This window comes from Akebia trifoliata, chromosome 16 (genome assembly GCF_017979445.1).
Source record: "Akebia trifoliata isolate Shusen 1 chromosome 16, ASM1797944v1, whole genome shotgun sequence".
Lineage (NCBI taxonomy): Eukaryota > Viridiplantae > Streptophyta > Magnoliopsida > Ranunculales > Lardizabalaceae > Akebia > Akebia trifoliata.
This window is the reverse complement of record NC_141390.1, coordinates 3,551,489-3,558,928: the sequence shown is the minus strand read 5'-3', so window position 1 is coordinate 3,558,928 and position 7,440 is coordinate 3,551,489. Positions and strand designations below refer to the sequence as shown.

General features: G+C 31.3%; 1 pseudogene; it reads left to right on the top strand.

Moving 5' to 3' along the window:
• Positions 1–4,016: 4,016 nt before the first annotated feature.
• Positions 4,017–7,224, top strand: LOC147382310 (uncharacterized; annotated as a pseudogene).
• Positions 7,225–7,440: the final 216 nt, after the last annotated feature.

Genomic DNA, 7,440 nt, shown 5'->3' with positions numbered 1-7,440 from the left:
TTTATTAAAACAAGTTCAGTCTAAACTTATCGAACAAACTTGTAAAAAATATGCAATTCTTCAATCCAAAATTGTCATTTGGAAGGTTTTACTAATAGTTTTATCATCTTTCTTCGTGATTAAATGCAAACAAAAAAAAAATCAAAGAAATAAGATAACTTAAAAAAGAAACCTTAAGAGTAACTCTGGTGGGTGTCTCTATTTTGGCATATTCTCACATATTAGAGATGATACTCTCCTCCGTACCTAAACAAACTCTAACGGGTCCCAACCTCTAAATCACTATTCACTATTCACATAATAAAAAATAATAAACTTGCTATTGGCAACCCAACTTTACTTATTATGCCCCAAGTTAAATATATAAAGTTTGTTATTAGGAACCTAACTTTACTTGTTACACCCCAAGTTAAATATTTAAAAAAAATTTGATATTGGCAACCCAACTTTACTTGTTACACCAAATTAAATACTAAAAAAAAAAAAAAAAATGTTATTGGCAATCCAACTTTACTTGTTACACCCCAATTTAAATAAAAATAAATAAAAGTCCACCAATTGTATTAGAAATCCAACATCACATTATATTAAGGCAAACTTCAATAGTTTATTCTTCTTGAAAAAGAAAAAAAAAATACTAAACATATGACATTTGGATAAGACATCAATAATAATACGGCGATAAAACATCTCCTCCACACCCATCTTGATAATGATTAAAGTTATTGAAATCTTCATGACTATAGGTAGAATATAATCCACCAACTTGGGAACCAGTAGTCCTTTTATCTACTTTTTTACAATTAATCTCTATTTTTTTACGATCATTCTCGGTGTTTTATGTCATAACTTGATATTGCAATATTGTATCTTTATCCATCTGAGCAAACTGTCCATCCCTTTTTGTTTCTCTTTTTTTCAAAAATTCAAGGAGTTTACAATTTTCCTTGAACATACCAGCAAGGAGTTGACTCTTTTCAGTTGTTAACCTCTTCTTCATTTTTTCTTTCTTCCTTCTCATAGGACGACCACCTGAATTATCATGTGTTTTGAATGTTGCTTGTTCATATTCATCTTCATTCAACTTGATAATTGACAGCGTTCTTAGATATTTGGATGCAGAAGTCCCAATTTGTGATCCTTAAAAAAACTCGAAGTAATTTCGTTTGGGAATGGTAGTATCAACCCATTTCTTAGCATCCTTAAGGATTGGCCACAAATGGTCAAATAACAATCTTTTTTTTTTTTCATCCGGATCTTGTAGAAATTGGGTTCTAGCACCAATCAACTACAAATAGAAAATAAAAATAAAAAAATAAATAGAAGTGAAAATAAAAAGAAGATTATAAATACAAAAAAAGAAAAGGCTCTTACAAAATCTAATTCAAAAACTTCACTTGATGAAGACTTTTCGATTTGATGAATGCATCCTCAAAATTTGTTGATTCCTTTCATAATTGTTTTCATACGACATTGAAGAGATTTTGATGTTCGAGGTGCATAGCCAGTATAGTTGGTTCTACGACTCACGAATTTTTCTAAAATACGCTCCCTTTACTTATATTTTTTTTTTGCACCAGAGATAGAATCCTGAGAAATTTCAAGCCATATAGTACGTAGAATTTTATCTTTTTCAATTGAGAATGCTCGACCATGATGATATGACTTTGAAAGCATTTCAATAAAAAGAATATTATAGAAATAAAAAGAGAAATTATTGTAATTTTGAAAGAAAAAGTCTACTATTTATAGAGAAATCATTCCGGATTGTGGTTAACTAATTCAATGGTTACATAGGTTGTACTTTTTTGCATCTAAGGGTTAGGGTAAAAATAAATGAGTTGTGGTAGAGATTAAATATATTTTTTGCATCCAATGACTAAGATGAAAAGAGTATTTCTACCATAAATATCTTGGATAGAGTGTTTAATCCAATGGTTGAGATTCAATATATTTTTTCATCTAAGGATTGAGATGAAAAGAGAGTGTTTGTGATTGATAATGACAAGTTGTCATAAATATCTTGGATAAAATGTTTAATCTAATAGTTGAGATTCAATGTATTTTTTTCATCTAAAGGTTAGTATGAAAAGAGAGTATTTGTGATTGATAAGGACCAGTTGTCATAAATATCTTTGATAGAATGTTTAATCCAATGGGTTGAGATTCAATTTGATCGTGTAACTTTGTAGATTGCAGAAATGTAAGATTGAACAAATAATGAGATAAAACTTTGATAAGTAAGACTCATTCCACAGGGACAATCATGATTCACTTTTTCTTTCGAATTGAAACCAAAATAGATTTTTAAAACAGAATATAAAAATTACAACTGAGACGTAGAAGAAACTGAAGCAAGAAACAAGATTGAAAGCAATGTAAAAAAGGCTTAGAGAGCTCAAATCAACCCTTGCAAGTCTTCCTACTGCTGAATAATTCTAATTTTAACTCGATCTACACAACAAATCATTGCTTGTGGATCGGAAGATAAATCGATTAGAAACTGATTCTAATAAAAAAATATCCATGTGAATCCTGAACTTGGAAGAGATGACCCGACTTATATATCCAATTCATCACAGAGCATGATTAAGCTTGAACTTATTTAAGTATAAATCATCAAAGTTTGAATTAGAGGTACAAATTGGATGATTTCATCTTAAGAGGCTTCACAAGAACACAATTTAAACTAGAGATAATAGAATTAGAACAACAATATTAAGATAAACTTGCTTCGGCATCCTTGATCACTCAAATGAGAGTCTAGCCGATCATCGCAAGGAGTAAGTTGCAGCAATAATAAAACAAGTAAAATGTGGTAGATAAGAAGATGAAGAAATCCATGTTGCACTTTGATTCCTCTTTGATGATCTCATAATAGAACTACAAATATAACTAAAGAAGAAAGATGAAAGAAACACTCTTGACGTTCTCACTACAATCAAGAATTCTCTCTCTAAAAGAAAAATTACAGAGAATTTAGGAAGAAGAAAAGAGACCAAGAGGGCCTAAGAGGGACTTATTCTCTTAGGGACAACTCCTCAATTTATAATTTTTCTAATCAGGTTACTAGGTCGAGTTTTTGCTTGAGTTGATTCGAGAAGGGCCTTGAGTTACAACAGCCGAAGTGTTTGGAATTTGTAGCTCGAATCTCAAGGCAAAATTCCTTCAGATTACCGCAATGCGGTAGGGGTCTGTCTACCACCAAGCGGTGACATGAGGACGATTTGCTCCGAGATTTGATTGGATGCTCTCTCTTAGCTTGTACATTGTAACAAAAATTATTACAAAAATATTTACCTCCGAAGTTTACCTTTTTTACTTACAAATAGTAAGAAAATCTATTAGTGTCAATAATTTAGTAAATTAATACAATTTATGTTTATTTTGGACAAATAGCAATTAGGTGTTGATAATCTTTGTATAATTATGGTCCCAAAATGGTTTTTATGAGACTTTATCAATTAAATATATTTTTTGCATCCAATGATTGAGATGAAAAGAGTATTTGTAATTGATAAGGACAAAATATATCATAAATATCTTGGATAGAGTGTTTAATCCAATGGTTGAGATTCAATATATTTTTTCATCTAAGGATTGAGATAAAAAGAGAGTGTTTGTTATTGATAAAGACAAGTTGTCATAAATATCTTAGATAAAGTGTTTAATCTAATAGTTGAGATTCAATGTACTTTTTTCATCTAAAAGTTAGTTTGAAAAAAGAGTATTTGTGATTGATAAGGACAAGTTGTCATAAATATCTTGGATAAAAGGTTTAATCCAATAGTTGAGATTCAATGTACTTTTTCATTTAAAGGTTGATATAAAAAGAGATGATTTGTGGTGGAGAATAAATGTATTTTTTTGCATCCAATGGTTAAGATTAAATATATTTTTTCATTTATGGATTGATATAAAAAGAAATGATTTGTGGTGAAGATTAAATGTACTTTTTTGCATCCAATGATTAATATTAAATATATTTTTTCATCCAAGGATTAATATAAAAAGAGATGGTTTATGGTGAAGATTAAATGTATTTTTTTATCTAAGAATTGGTATAAAAAGAGATGGTTTGCAGTGGAGATTAAATATATTTTTTCATCAAAGGGTTGATATAAAAAGAGATAGCTTGTGGTGGAGATTAAATGTACTTTTTGCATTCAATGGTTGGGATGAAAAGATAGGATTTGTGATTGATGAACATTATTCTTATATAAAGGTTGCAACATTATTCATTTTACTTCACACTTTTTGCATTTCTCAAATTTATTAACTATTTCAAAGTCATTTTTAACAATGAACTTTAATGCATGCCCTTCTCATCTATCATCTTCAGATTCCGATGAAGAAGAAGAACACACATAATTAGTTCGTTTGTATGTCGCCAACAATGTTATCATCACACAACTTCTTGAAGAAGACGAAAAAGAAAACAAACCAAAATGTAAAGGTTTAGTTCCTAGACATATAATAATATGTTGTGCGAGGGACAATTTGTTTCGAAGATGATTTCGAATGTGTCAAAATCTCTTCCTTCGTATTGTCTACACAATTGTTGGTCATGATAACTATTTCATGCCGAAAAGGATGGTATTGGTAAAATTGGATTATCGAGTTTACAAAAAATAACAACTACTGAAAGCGCCCTCGATCCGCGGGGTACGCGGATCCGCTTTTGACCCTTGAGGTTTGGGAGTCGCCACCTAGTTATTGTGGTCTAGGAACCAAACTGACTCTAACATGGATAAAAAGAACTAATCTACCATAAAAAAATCTGAATTCGGGGATCAAGTTACGGGATTGGAAGGTGTTAGGCACCAACCCCGCCCGGCCAAAGCCGGTCTCTACTAACTTCCCAAGTAAATTACATTGCTAAAACCTAGATAAAAATAAATATAAAAAAATACATACATTTCCGATAGCAAGGATTTTGCTCCCTCAGATCTGACAAAAAAAATTCCTTGTACTGTACTCCCTTGCTTCGTTCTGTCTCCGGATTTGACTTCGGATCTCCTAGATCAAGGTATCTCTTTGTTTCTGAATCTGAACTCTTCAAGTTTGTTGCGGATTTAGGGGTGTTTTTGGAGGGATTTTCGGGATTTTCTAGACTAAAATTGAAGGGGGGATGTTAGGTAAGGAGTTGGGGCTCCAAAACTAGGGTTTATGGGAGGCTAGGGGAGCTTCTAGACCTACTTATCTTAGGGTTTATGATTTGATACGAAAATAGAGTTTGAGCACCTCTATTTATAGATATTTTTTAGGGTTGATTTGGATAGAGTTAGTGTTTAATTAGAGATCTTTCAATTAGAGTTGTGTTTTAATTAAAATTGTCTTAGGTAGATTTGTGTTTTAATTAAAATTGTTTTAGGTAGAATTGTGTTTTAATTAGAATTGTTTTAGGTAGAATTGTTTTTAAGTTAGAACTCTATTAGATAGAGTTATTATTTAATTAGAATTCTATTATGACTTTTGGTCTTATTTGATTGACTTTTAATGTTTTGACTTTAGTCTTAATTGATTGACTTTTAATATTTTGACTTCAGTCTTGCTTAATTGACTTTAATTTTGACTTCAGTCTCACTTGATTGACTTTAATACCTTGACTTTAGTCTTGCTTGATTTACTTTTAATTTTTGGAGAACCCCCTTCCATTATTTCTTTAATTCTTTGGACCCCCAAATGGAGGGGTCCTTAAAGAAATATCCCACGAACCCTCAACAATTTTGCCTGAGAGTCCGATTGATCGATTTTTTAGGTTCAAAATTTTAAATTAATTTCATTAATGTTTCAATTTAATTATCTAATGTTTTATTTATTAATTTCGAATTTTTTAATTATGAAAATTGTGAAATTACCGTTTTGCCCCCGGAGAGGACTTTTCACGTTTTAAGTCGGTTTTTAATGTTCTAGGATATTTTAGAATCGATTTTTCGTAAGGAATTCAATGAGAATGTTGGTTTGTGTCATTTATGAAAATTTTTATGTGAAATGGTTGTGAACTTTATGAGGGCATTTTCGTAATTTTATCAAATTCTGTTAAAATTGGTGAAATGATTTATTTGGTTCCAATTTTTTATTTTATGTGTTCGAGAGAGTTTTTCTAAGCGTAACGTAGGCTCTAGGGTTGTCTTGAGGTTAGGGGTATTTTGGTAATTTGGTCAATTTTTAGTGATTTTTATCGTGAAGCTTCTTTTTGGTCTGCAACATGATGATTTATATGTTTCTAGGGTCGTATTTTCCTAGCGTAGCATGGTTTCTAAGGTTTTGTCAGTTCGAGATACCTCATCTGAATTTCTGAAACACATCTGGTAACAAAATAAAGCAATAGAATACACATCCATCATTGGGAATCATTGCGATCGGGTTGACGAGTTGATTAATCAGGCGGATGCAAAAATGGGGTGTCTACAACTACATTTCGAATGTCAGTGTAAGGAACATCAATAGATTCGATCGACGAATAAGTAATAATTGGTGAGTCCACTACAATTGTATGTGTGAAGAGATTTTGTAGGACAATTGTAAAGTTATTTAGGGAAGAATATTTGAGATCACCAAATGTTGATGATATTGCAAAACTACTACAAAAAGATGAAGAATGTGGCTTCCCAAGAATGTTGGAAGTCTTGATTGTATGCATTGGACTTGAAAAAATTGTCTAACAGCTTGGGCAAGATAATATTCAAGACGTAATGGATCACCAACTATAATTTTTGAGACAATATCATCATATGACCTTTAGAAATGACATGCATATTTTGGTTTGTCAGTCTTTAACAATGATATTAATGTCCTACAATCATCCAACTCATTCGCAAACCTCGCTCAAGGTATAGTTCTTCCTGCTCATTATACCATCTAAGATAAAGAGTACAATGTTGGTTACTATTTGGTTGATGGTATATACCCTAAGTGGTCCACTTTTGTACAAATCATTTCTCAATCACAAGGTCCTAAAAATATTTTTTTGCAATGATGCAAGAAGTATGTCGAAAAGATGTAGAACGAGCTTTTGGAGTTCTCCAATCACGATTTGTCATTATCAATGGACCAATATGTTTTTTGAACAAACACATATTACATGATATCATGTTTGCTTGCATCATAATGCACAACATGATAGTGCAAAATAAAGGGCATACATGTATTGTTAGCTCTAATCAAACACCCATCACGACTGTGGAAATGGATATAGATGAAACGGGACGATTTCAATAATTCCTTGCTCGACATCAATAGATTAAAAACAAAAAGGCCCACTTTGCACTTCAAAATGCATTGATTGACCATTTGTGGGAAAAACAAGGCAATGCTTCATTTGGTCCAAGTGATTAAACATTTGTTGAAATGTTTAATGTTTGTACTTTCCATCCCAAAAATGTTTAATGCTTCATACATTTATCTCTTCTTACAAATTTGAGAATTAAAAAAAAA